Here is a 13061-nt window from a genome sequence, read left to right as displayed (position 1 = left end):
TGAGTACTGTAAATAGTACTGAGGGGAGTTTTATTTTTTTCGTAGCTGTACATTTTGCAATTTCTTTAAATGCTCATTTAATATTTTGGGTCTCGCCAGGACAATGTGCTGCTTTTACGAATGAGAGCCGATAATGAGACTGTGGAGCCTTCAATTTATGATGTATCTGACAGCATTGTGGTGGATCTGATTTGGGATGCATGTGATTATGTCTGCAAGCTGAAAATAAACCAGCTGGTATTTGTTCTGAAAATGTTCTGAGAACACCCTTCTGTTAATGGCCCATGGCTTGATCCAGCATCTGGTAAACTAATATATTGTCATTTTTACCATGAAAGTTAGCTCAAATCATTAATGATTCCACAGCCATTTGCAGTCTTCTCTTGTCTAGAATACACCAATTACCATGAAATTATTCCTATTAACTACATGATTGAATGATAGTAACCTGACTGTAACTTGTTGGCAGAAATTCTCTCATAATGACAATAATGAACTGTGCATTTGAGTCCTTGCTGGGCTCTGTTAAACAGGGGGAGGTTGGTTATTATATGTTTCTAACCTATCATGAACAGTACTTCTTAATGACTATGTGAATTGGAGGAAATGTGATGTTTTGTAGATTTGTTTGAATATGGGAATTTACTGTTTTTGTTTCATTTGTTTGGGGAAGGAATCACTGCGTGCCATTAAAAATGATGTTCAGAGACTACTTTTTGATGTGTGCACATTATGATCATTGCCAGTATATGGAGCCTACCACGGCCATGCTCTCATAATGCACAGTGTCTGATTTTTAAATGAGATCTTTCACATAGAATTATTACCTAAGAAATAATACCCATCAGCATAAGTGACCCTAAAAAACCCAGAAAGTCCAATACTGCCATGAGATTGATAAATTAATTTACATTTTTCTTTGCCGACTCTAGATGTGTAAGGCCACCTGTGTTGCCCAACTGAAAATGCAATATCAGAAAGTTGGTGGTTCAATATGTACAAGGGGCTTTGGGAAGGCCTAGGAAGCCCCGTAAGTTCCTGGTAGGCCTTCGGCATGGGAGTGGGGCAGATGAATGGTATTCTCCACAGATCCGAAGAAGCTCACTTAACATATTGGGCACTTCTTCTGGCCCATCTCCGTCCTTTTATCCTGGAAACCGTTTTAGGCTGATGTGACTCAAAGCCCCTTGCATAAGCTGTATAGTATCCTCATGTCCTCTTTCTAGGGGTTCTGTAACACTCTGGCAGGAAAAAGGAGACTGTCAGCCTGTGCTGTGATTTATTTCTAAAATGTCCCCTAAAGCCTCATGTGTTCCCAGGTGGGCCTTCTAGGAGTAGCTGGATGGTGGGTGTGTGATACCAGATTAAGGATGTGTGGTAACTGAAGTAGTCCACTAATTGGGTTAGCATAGTTGGGTGTGAATGATGGGAAGGGCAGTCTTTCACTCAGTTGCTTGCACCAGAATTCATGTCAGGTCAGCTTCCAGGTCTTCTTCCATGTTTCTTCTTTTCTAGTCCCTCAATCCTGTGTCTGGTGCCTCTCTCAAAATGAACTACCTGCTTTTAAGTTTATGCTTGGGCTCTGGTCTCCAGACTAGGGTGTGGATGTTGGGAGGGGAACCTGGACCAAGATGAGGAATGATAGCACTATGTTTTGGGGCTCCACTCTGCTTCTAGCTGGACTAGGTCCAAATGATTCTTACTGCATATCCTTTTGAGGGAAGTCATACTTAGGAAGAATTAAGCATCATATGATTATAAACGACAGTGAATGAGTCAGATAACAAATATAGAAATTGAGAGGCCTATTATTTATGGCTAACAACAATACCAAAGATTTCAGAACAGAACTGAACTGCAGAAAGAGGAACACATTTGGGAGGGAAGAAAGGAATAGGGGGAGGAAATTCAGCTTGGGAAGGCCATGTGAATGAAGGGTCTGGGTGAATTTGAAAATCGTTAGTTCGGGGGACCCTGATGTTGCTATCCATGTGGGAACAGAGACTTCACTCTGCAGTGGTCAGATAGGTTTGGAATGTTATTTTATTCATTCGCTTAGCAGCTCTCTTTTGAACACCTGTGAGTTACAGATATTATGATAGATACTGGAAGTGATAAACAAAATAGAAATTGTTCCTACTCTGAGAGAGTTTGCAGTATAACCTGAAAGAAATGACCAGGGTGCAATGACAGAAAATAATAAGGACCTCATATGTTAGATTGGGTAGACTGAGGAGTCCGCTCTAAGAAAATAATGCTTAAGTGAGGTCAAAAGAATAGAAAGGAAGGGGCTCTACTGGTGTGTAGATTTGTTTGAATGTGGGAACTTACAGTTTGTATTTAATTTATTTGGGGAAAGAATCACTGTAAAGGAGATGGGGCAAGAAGGAATGACACAGGCAAGATCAGACAAGAAATGCCTCCATGGTTTAGAGCTACAAAAGGCCGTGTGACTAGAGAGCACTTGACTGGAAAGGGAGGTTGCAGCAGCCTTGGATGCTTACTGTCTTGGGCTTTACATAGAAAGTTTGCTGACTTCTAGCTAAAGAATTAAAAACTAAATCACATTTGCATTCAAAGTACATAAAATTTGAGTATAGTTGCATCAAACTTCTAATTATAAAAATTAGAAAAGTTAAAATTATTTTTAAATGTTATCAATGAAGTTATATTTCTTGTGCAATACGCAAAATTATTTATTAGAATTAATAGGCAAGATGCAGAATATATTGACCAATGTTACAATTTAAAAATAAATTTTATTTGTCGCTGAATTTTAAATTTTCATTAATCTTGTTGAATATTTTTATAAAAAGCAATTTCCGCGTTCATGTTTGATCTGGCTAGTTGTCAATGTAAAGAAGTAATCTCAGATGTCATTCATACTATATTGCAACCTCCACATAGCCATATCATATTTAAGAACAGTGTGGATTGTTTCATTGCAAAATGGGCCTGACCTCCTCTGTGCAACAGTTGTGACTGCTGCCCAAATTTGAAAGACCTCTGAAGCTATGAATTGAAACTCGCAGGACTCGATAAAAGAAGATAAATATTGTGCACAACTAGGGACTGAGGAATGCAGGAATCTGCTGCACTCATAGTGTCTGAGAAGGAGGTGATAAATTAATTTGTCTCTCTTGTTTAAGCCTTTCCATTGCTCAAATCCTGCCCACACTGCAGAAGCAGTATGTGTCTCTGCTGTCTGCAGCACCACAGGTGCTCTGCTTACAGCTCACAGCTCTTCAGCATTCAGACCCAGTCAGCTGGTCTTCAGTGACAGCAGGCAACAGAGGCAGAGGAGCATTTCCCACGCTTGTGTATCATCTGGCAGGAGAGTGGGAGTAACTGCACCAGATCCTGACCTCCGCAGGGATCAGTGTGTTTTCACTTTTGCTGGGAATGTGCTTGTGATGGGAAGTCCCCTCTAAAATGTATGGTTCAACACATAGCCAGTAATACAGTAATGTAATTCACGTGCAAACTACAGAAATGCAAGGAGAAATATACAGAAACATAGAAGTAAAGCATTTAAATCTCTACCTCTGTACATGACCTGAAAAAAATACGTGATGAAAAGGAATAAGGTAGTATACATCTGACTTTAGACCCTGACATTGAGGATGTATCTTTTTCAATGAATGTTTAAAAATTTGCAATATATGACCTTAATAGGTTACCAAAAGATCAAAAGGAAATTTCAAGAAGCTTGACATATTAAAGTGCCTATGACCGGATTACAATGCAGTAAGTTAGAAATTAGTTATATTAAAACCTTACAATTTGGACACTTAAAAACTCTTTGGTAAGCAACTTTTAATTCATAAAACCATTCCAAATCTTGAAAAATACCTAGACACTAATGATAATAAAATATATATAAACTTATGAGCTGTAGCTAAAGTTATGCTTAGAACAATGTTTACAGCTTTAAATAGCTACATAGCAGATAAAAGAACAAAAATAAAGAAACTAAGGATTTTAAGAAAACAGCAAAATAAACAGGGAATGAAGAAAAGCTAAATAAAGACACAAATCATAAATTATTAACTTAAAAACAAACCTAGAACTATAAGTCGAAATGCTTTATCTTTGAAACAATAAAATAATCTATTTATTAGCTTTATCAAGGAAAAAGAATTAAGATGGGTTATGTACAAGTACCAACTCCCCTCAAAAATGTAATCATTATGTATTGCAAACGTGTAGCAAATTTTTTATTAAATGAAATTTTTATTAAAATGAAATTTAATAAAAAGAAAAAAGTAAGAAGAACAGAGACACAAAATTAGAAATGAAAAGAGAGAAAAGAACCATGGGTAATGAAGAAATCAAAAGAATCAAAGGAGACTCTTAGCAAAGTGTTTGACAGATAACTTGATGCACTTGATTTTTTGTAAGTGAGTTATCCAGTTACGCAAGAAGAGAGAGAAAACCATTAATAACATCAGAAAAAAGTTGAGAAAGTCACCATAGATCTTACTACAGTTATACCTATACCAGTTATTATAGGCCTTTGTGCTTTTAGAGGCAAATTATTTTTAACTTTCCAGGAATGGATACCAGTGGTACTGTTTAAAATGACAACTGGTAAAATTAATTTTATATCTGCATAATGAATATTGTACAGTCATTACATAAAATGCAGAGGTTCTGCTTATGGCTATGCAGCAATCTCCAAAATATAATGAGTAAGATAAAAAAGAAAGCAAAATGTAGAGTGCTGTGTCTGTTACACTATTATTTGAGTGTGTGTGTGTGCGCGCGCGTGTGTGTGCCTGTGTCATATCTATAATGGAATATAGAAGCAACTTACCGTATAACAATGATTGCCTCTGGGGAAGGGACTTGGCAGTTGGAAGATAGAGAGGAGGCTGATACTTTTTAATTTATGCCCTTATTAACTTTGTGAATTTGATACTCTGTGTGTGTTACCTTATCAAAGAATTATAAAACAAACCAAATTATCCATAACAGATAAATAGAGAAAACTGACAGTTCATTTTTATGAAGCTAGTGTAACATGGAAATCAAAGTTTGAGAAAGCACAAAATAGAGCATTATAAATCAATCTCATTTATGGAATCATTATGAAAATTTAAATTAAAAGTAAGTATCATTAATAAGATTCTTAAAAGGGTTTGGGATGTAGCTCAGCATAGTAGTAGAGTGCTTGCCTATCATGCACAAGGCCCTGAGTTATATCTCCAGTGCACGCACACACGCGTGCACACACAAACAATCTTACAGAGTCACCAGCCCTACCAATCTATCAGATGGGTCTTTTCCTCTGAATGCTAAGGTATCTGAGTAATAGGCAGTGTGTATACATTCTTAACTACTACCTGGCATTACTACTCAAGCCTTATCTCTAACTATCACTATAAATCCATGGATTTAGAGAATCTGAAATGTCTGTTGTAAGACATCTTGATTTTACAAATGTTAAAAAAATGTGAAAAACTGCCTCTAATCAGTGAAGTACAGTATCCATCTATTCATTTATTTTCGGCTTATCCATCTGCCCAGTATTCCTTTCCTTCCCTTCTTTCCTGTATCCAATCTCTCGGACTATGTATCTACACAGACTATCATTTCTAGAGTCCAAAATATATTCCTAGGTGAAAACAGTCAAGACATGGAACACTTTTGTATACTTTCATCGTATCTCTTTACTTTTGAAAAGAATATTTAGATAGTGTGTCTTGTATGTGTGTGTTTCTTAGAATGCTTTACAGAAAACCGCATGCAAGAGTCACCTTCACCTTTGGAAAGGACCAAGCGAGGTGCCGGTGGAGGATGGGAGTGAGAAGGCAGGCTTTTATTTTTTTCCATCCTTCCAAACACTTCTCTAACCTTTCTCCCCTCGTGTTTAGTTTTAAAAAATTAGCAGGAGTTATCACGGCAGGAAGATATGGGCATTTGTTGCTCTGTTGTGGCCGAAGCTGCCCGCGCACTGCCCGCGTGTGGCGCCCTTCTCCTGCCCCAGCTCCTGACTGGAGCTGCTGGCCTCGCTAAACTTGCCAGGAGCCGCAGGCAGGTACCAGGAGCTTATGGACACCCAGGGCAGCTCTTAGTCGAGGCCGATTGGTGAGGGAGGACGAAAGCCCCACTCGATCTCTTGCTGGGAAAACGCTCCTAGAGGGTTTTACCCCACATCATACCCTTGCTTGATGTCTTGCCTTTCCTTATTTTGCTTCTTGCCACTACCTCAGCAGTTTCTCTGGGAAATCCTTCTTGAATAAATCGCTTATTTAAGAATCATCTTCTTAATATCTTGTGCTGATATTTAAGACATTTGCATTCTACTTTGAATTTCAGGGTATAGACAAGTGCTATACCACTGAGCTACGTGTTCCCTCAGGCCAGAAAACGTCCTATGTATGTAACATAAAATACACAGCACAGTAAAATCACACTGAGCACTCAGAATTACACTGAGATAGCAGGAGAATGAGAACTGGCTTCCTTCCATTAGGCATTCTTGTTTCTTATAGTCACTGGAATCTCTTTTTTTAGGCTTGACTTCAGCCTCTGCTTTTCCAGTTTCAGTGAGAAGATAGCAGCATGGCCGCCGGTTTCCTATCCGTACTTGAGGACTGTTACTCAGCTACTCCTAGCTGATGTATTATGCAAGTTCCTAACAACTTCTGGGGCTCGTCTTGGTAAAACACACACCATCAATTCAAAGAAAAATAAAATTTGTTTTATTGAAGTAGTCTCTCAAGATGGGATTACTAATGCCTATAAAGACTTCTGCCTGCTTTAAGAGGGACCTGTATTATGATTTTTCAGCAATGGGCTTTAGTGGGCAAGTGAATTATGAAAGAGCACTTTGCTCAAGATTGCTGTGGTGCTGCTGAGTCCAGAGTTCATTGTCAAACACAGAGTGTCCTTTGGGTGTAGCCTCTTTGCATTCTTAATCATGTTTGATCTCCCAGTCTGTCATTTGCAACAGGTCATCATTGTGAGCCAGCAAGGCTGTATTGCAAATGTTTACTCTCCTCAGACAGTTTATTCATTCTGGCAATATTTGAAGTATTTATAATCCTACTGTCTTTATCCTAAATGTGTCCCTGCATTTGGAGCCATAAGTTTCTCTGGATTTGAGTGGCTCTTGACAGCACGGTTTTAACTGCAACATACTGTGTCAGTGTGTGTATGTACACACACTTGTATACATGGATATTTATTCTTACACCCATGAGCAGAGTAATTTATAGCACCACACACATACAGACTTAAAAAAAACCCACAACAGCCTGCTCATGGCATAAACAGCAGAGTGCTTTCTCTGTAGTGCAATGCTGGGTGGTAGAGGGGAGCGCAGTGTCTAAGGGGTTTATTTCTTCAGCAGTACAGTGAGGAGTCTTGGGTAGGAAGCCACCCTTATGCTGCCAGAGCACCTCTGGACACCCCCCAAGAGAAGTCAGCTACCCTGGCCCCTGTGTCTTTGTTTGGAACCGGCCCACTGTCTGCAGGATCTAGGGAATTAACTCCTTAGTGACTACTGGTGAGGAGACATCGGTTTTGAGATGCAATTGAAGGCAACAAAAGAGTACTTCATTGACACTCTGCTTTGCTTCCTTTCCATACGTGTCTTTAAGAAGGGTGATGTCTGCGATGATCCTCAGACCTTATTAGCTCTCAGTTTTCCTTGTTAAAGGAAATGTTTTAGGAAGGCAAGACTTCCTTGGGGATTGGACCCTCTGGACCAAAGATCTGAAATGCATTTTTAGCTCAAGTTAGGTGCTAGGTGCCTCAAATATATATTGTTTTCACTTTTTGACATAGTATTTCCCTGACCCGGAAGACTATAAGTTTCTGGAAGGCTTTGTGTTTTACTGATACCTACAAACCGTGTCACATATTCTAGCAGAGTATTGAGTACCTTGCTGATGCATAGTAAATTCTTGGTAGATGGATTACTTCCACAGTTGCTTAGCTCCAACACAGTCATGGTAATAGTCAAGTGGGAAGTTTGGGTTAAATGTTTATTTGTTTACTCAGTAGCTCAGGGCATTAGTAAATCAGGATAGTAGCAAGGTATTTTGGTGGTCTTCATGCCTGTATTAGTTAGCTTTCCTGTTGCCGGACACAATACATGGTCCCCTCAACAAGGAGGAAAGGTTTCATTTAGCTCAGGTTTCAGGGAATTCACAGGGTTTAGTTGGCTCCAAGGCAGAAACATCATGGTAGAAGGGCATGGTGGAGCACAGCTGCTTAGTTGATGTCACTGAGCAAACAGAGCAGGAGAAGCACTGGAGCACAGAGGCCAGGGATCACGGGTTTCACCCAGAGCCTTGCCTCGCCTCTGTGACCCACCCAGATACACCCAACCCTTTGGTGGATCCCAAGGCCAATCAAGCTGACACAATCAAGTCTCGCTGTCAGGATGCCTTTTTTTCTTTTGCCCAGGAGCCCTTTTATTAATGAGCTCCACTTGGGGGAAACAGTATGTATGAGAAATAAAGGGGAATTGCTGTGTTTGAATCAGAGGACGACAAGGACACAGCTTAGGCAGCCAGCCTCCTTTGCATTGTTCCCTCATCTGTCTGTCCTGCTGCATTCCCCAGCCACTCCCAAACTGAGAGACTCATTAACTAAGCGTCCTCTGAGTAGGACACTTCAACAGTTCACCCAAAAGGCAGTGTTTTAAAATATATCATTGCCTTTGGTCTACCATTTTTAAAAACAGACTCTGTTTTCTATAGCAATTTTAGATTTACAGAAAAATTGAGTAGAAAATACACAGAATTCCCACACACAACTCCCCCCTGCCCACAATTTCCTTTAGGACTTGTATCTTGCATTGGTATGGTACATATGTTACATGATGAACCAGTATTCAGACATTGCTGTTAACTGATGTCTTTAGTTTACATTAGGTTTCACTCTTTGAGTCTCACAATTCTCTGTTTTTGGATAGATGCATAATATCTTGTATTTAACCGTATAGTATCATACAGAACAGTCTGATTGCCCTAAAAATATCCCAGGATCCCTGTATTCATCCTGTGATACAACTTTGTTTTTTTCTTTGCCATATGGGAATTGAACTCAGGGTTTTGTGCCTGCTGGGGAAGTGCTGTGCCACTGAGCTACATCGACACAAACTTGCACAAGAGTAGTGGTGGCAGGGATCAGGTTTGATATGACAGAAGTTCCACTCCATGCCTTCACCACAGTTGCAAAAAGCCACAGGTTATACACTCTGCAAGGGGAATGGGGATCAAAGATCACAAGTATGATCCTATTCTGATAAAAGTAGATTAGTCACAGCTATTGTGTTTTGGAAGAGCTGAAAATTTATCAGGCTAAATGTCAAGGTAAATTTCATTGGATCCATGCCAAGCTTATTTGGAATATGTTGTGATGCATTTGAATCTAATATATATTAATATGTGCGCAAAGGTTAATTTTGACCGGTTTTTTTTTTCCCAGATGCTAAACTTATCTTTCCTTCACTGATTTGTAAAATACATTTTCCTTACTTCAGGGGCCTGCCTTTGACTTTAGTGCATTGCTAATTATGCATGCAAGTTAGAATGACACTGACAACGAATACAAAATATTAATAAACCAACAAGACAAGCAGTTTTCAAAAATTACATTATGTATACTTACTGCCTAACTGACCTTTTCTACAGTTACTTAAATCTTTTAAAAATCCATTTAATTTCGATGCCAGAGTATTAGCCTATTTTTATGTAAATTGCCTTTAATTCATGCATTGATTTAAAAGACTAATTCAAAAGATCTTTTACCACAGTAACCTTTTTGACTCTATACCTCTGTGAAAACTGTGAAGTGGTTTCTTGGTGACCTCACATCCACCTGTGGTCCAGCACATGCCAACTCTGGTCTGTGTAAATCACTCACAGTTGTACAATTTTCAGCCAACACTAAATTATTAACAGTATAATTATTTTAGTTACTATCACAATATCCACAGGACCACTTATAGGTATGAATTTTTTTCCCTTGTAGTGTCTTTCTTTCTGTTTCCATCTTTAGCCAACAAATCTAATGAGAAGCTTTAGTAAGAAATATCTCAGAAATATAATCTGTTATTTGAAGGACATAGAGTTTGGTGCTTAGTAGTTACTGTCTGCAAAGAGCTTAGACATCAAGGAAGCTTAAATATATACTACTGCCTGGCATACAGACTTGAGAATACAGAGAATGTTAGGAAAGCAGATGGAACAGATAAAATCAATATTTTTTTCCAGTGCTTTTTAACAAATATATGGGGATACATGTATTTTGTAATTGTTTAGTCCTTGTCATTTATGGGTATAACGCACATAGTTTATATTTTAACCTATGTAAAACATTTGCTAAAAGAGCCAGTGTGTCATTTATGATTGCTGGCACATTCCTACAACCTTATCTGCTCAGAAGACTGAGGCAGGAGGATCATGAGTTGAAGGCCAGTTGTGTTACTTTCCTCATTGCTGAGACAAAAATACCTGACACCCAAGGTTAAAGGAGGAAAGGTTGATTTGGCTCACAGTTTGTAGAGGCTTCAGTTCATAGTCAGCTGGCTCCACGGCAGGGTGGCATGGCAGAGGGGCATTGCAGAGGAGAAACAGTCCTTGGTGGGCAAAGTGACAAAGTAATGAAGTGGCAGCAGGAGAAGCAGCCTGCCTCTCCCTCTTATCCCTTCTGGGCTACTTGACCTTTGGGTGGTGCCCCCTACACCCAGGGTGGCCTTCCCATTATCCACACCCAGAACTGTGCCAAACCACTCAATAATTCCAGCCTCACACACACCCTAGATCTGGCCACCTCTGAGAAGCCCCACCTATGACTGCATGAGGCGTAGGGAGACATCTAGACATAGCCTTGACACCAGTCCAGGCAGCTTAGTGAGACCTTGTATCAAAAACAAAATGAAACAAAGGAAAGAGTGTGCCACATATATAAATATACAGTAAATACATGTGAAGATTAATCTTGACTGCACTAAGAAAATCTAGGAAATCAGTGAATCACACATCAAGGAGTGTCTGTAGGATGTTTCCAGAGACTCTTGGTATGCGGGCCAGCAAACTACTGAGAAGACCTGTCCTGAATGCAGTGGCACCGTCCAATAGGGTGGGGGCCCAGGTGGAACTAAAGCAGCAGGAGCAGCAGCAGGAAGCCTGTCAGTACAGGCTTTCTCACTGGCTTTTCCCCTCCCACTTTCCTTGTCTCTCTCCCTCCCTCTCTCCCTCTCTCTCCCTCTCTCTCTCTCCCTCTCTCTCTCTCTCCTCCTCTCCTTCCTGGCTGCCATAAGGTGAGCAGCTTTCCTCCACTATGTCCTTCCACCATGTTGTTGCACATTACAGCTTTCTTGCACTTAAGAACAATGGATAGCACCTTAGCAGTACACTTCAGGAGTATATAAACACCCACATCACTGTACAGCACAGCAAATTGAATCCACAGCACTAACCAGGACACAAAAGGATGCTTGCTTATTGTATGTAAGCTGAAAAGGAAGGCACGTGTTCACTCACATTGTCTTGCTTCAGTGGGAACATGTGTCAGGTGACAGTTTGGTCACTGCTCTGTGAAGACTGTCAATGACCAGAAAACTGTCCAATTTGGGGTTACAAATACATTTTAAATTATTGAATTGGTGCAGCCTCAATTTGAATTTTTTGCTCATGTCTTTTATGTAAGGTTGATGGCATTCATATAAATATATATTTTTCAGTTTAAGGAAGCATTTGTTTCACTTGAGACAATAGTTTACCCACATGGGTCATTGATTTGGAAGCTCTTGCTGTCTGTCCCTTTGCTGAGAACTGTGGCTCGAACATGTTGACAAAGCAGCAGTGCGGGGTGAAATATGTCTTTGGGATGGAGAGATCCTTTCTTTTCTCCATCTTGTCTTTCTTCTCCTTTGTCTTGTTTCCCTCCCACCTCCTCATTTCCTCCATGCTTTCTTCTTTTAAATTGACTGCTCCTTTAAAGATGATTACCTGGATTCTGAGAAGTGCAAGATACCCTCTCATTCTTCCCAGCATGATAAAGGAGACAGTAGCCTCCCTGAAAGATGAATAATAAGTAGGTACTATTTTTAAATTATAAAAATGCCTCTGGCTTTTCCTACCCCTTATAGAATAAACTCAACTTGCTGGAATGAATTAATTTTAAAATTCACTAGATTGAGTTTAAATACTTAAAAGATTTATATTTCCGTTTTGGTTGAGGCCAATTTAGTTATACATAGGCTTGGCCTTTGATGGAAGAGGAAAATCAGCCAATTCATTCATTCATCCATTCGTTTGTTTTTTTTTTCTGGTATTGGGGATCAAACTCAGGACCTTGTGTTTTCGAGGCAGATGCGGCGCCACTGAGCTAAATCCCTGGCCCACATCCATTCATTCTTTATTCACAATTAATGTTTGAATTCCTACTTTGTGATAGATCCTGTAAAGGCACTGACAATATAAAGATAAAAAAGGCATGTGAAACTTCTTGATATTGGCCTTTGGCCAGTGATATTTTGACCATTACTTCAAAACCTCAAATAACAAAAGCAAAATAAAAAAGCCCAAAGGAAACAATCAACAAAATGAAAAAGTAGCCTCAGATTCAAAGAAAATATTTGTGAATCATATGAAGCATGATCAAAAAATAAAGTGAATATTTTAAAACAATGTTTAAAATGTTTTACAATCAAAGACACAATGTCAGTAATCCCTCTCAAAATAGTCCTCTACTTTGAGCACATGTGACTTATTTTTCTTGCTGCCTCCTGAAGCTGTTCTGGATGTTCTCTTTCAGAATGTTTTTAGCTGCACTGTCATGGCTACCTCAGTGTCTTTTATTCCAAACATAAATTCTTTCATGTTCCTTTTGACCTTGAGGAGGAGCCAGAAATTGCAAGGTACCAGATCAATGGACAAGGACATGCCATAATTATTTTATGGGGTTGCCTTTCTGTTGGACGGCCCCGGGGAGTAGGATTTAGCATGTTTTTTTTTACGTATTTTAGTACACCTCATAAAGGCATAAAAGAGGACTACCAGAACTGTTTCAGAAAGTGTCAAAGACTGGGATAAATG

The 13061-nt window shown here is 39.4% G+C and overlaps 1 protein-coding gene and 1 pseudogene across 2 annotated transcripts in view; both read left to right on the top strand.

Moving 5' to 3' along the window:
* The window catches only part of LOC147826494 (large ribosomal subunit protein uL10 pseudogene), a 407831-nt pseudogene extending 395243 nt beyond the window's left edge, over positions 1-12588 (top strand). The window contains exon 4 of the transcript XR_015439203.1: positions 100-12588. The product of XR_015439203.1 is annotated as a large ribosomal subunit protein uL10 pseudogene (transcript). The remainder of the gene's footprint in view (positions 1-99) is intronic.
* Fhit (fragile histidine triad diadenosine triphosphatase) overlaps positions 1-13061 on the top strand; it is a 1393700-nt gene that overhangs the window by 403848 nt on the left and 976791 nt on the right. The gene's annotated exons all lie outside the window — the stretch shown is intronic.

The sequence above is a fragment of the Heterocephalus glaber genome, unplaced genomic scaffold (genome assembly GCF_053883595.1).
Source record: "Heterocephalus glaber isolate CG9 unplaced genomic scaffold, H.glaber_assembly_v1.0 deba00001472, whole genome shotgun sequence".
Lineage (NCBI taxonomy): Eukaryota > Metazoa > Chordata > Mammalia > Rodentia > Bathyergidae > Heterocephalus > Heterocephalus glaber.
The sequence above is the reverse complement of the archived record's forward strand: the minus strand, read 5'-3'. Positions and strand labels throughout refer to the sequence as shown.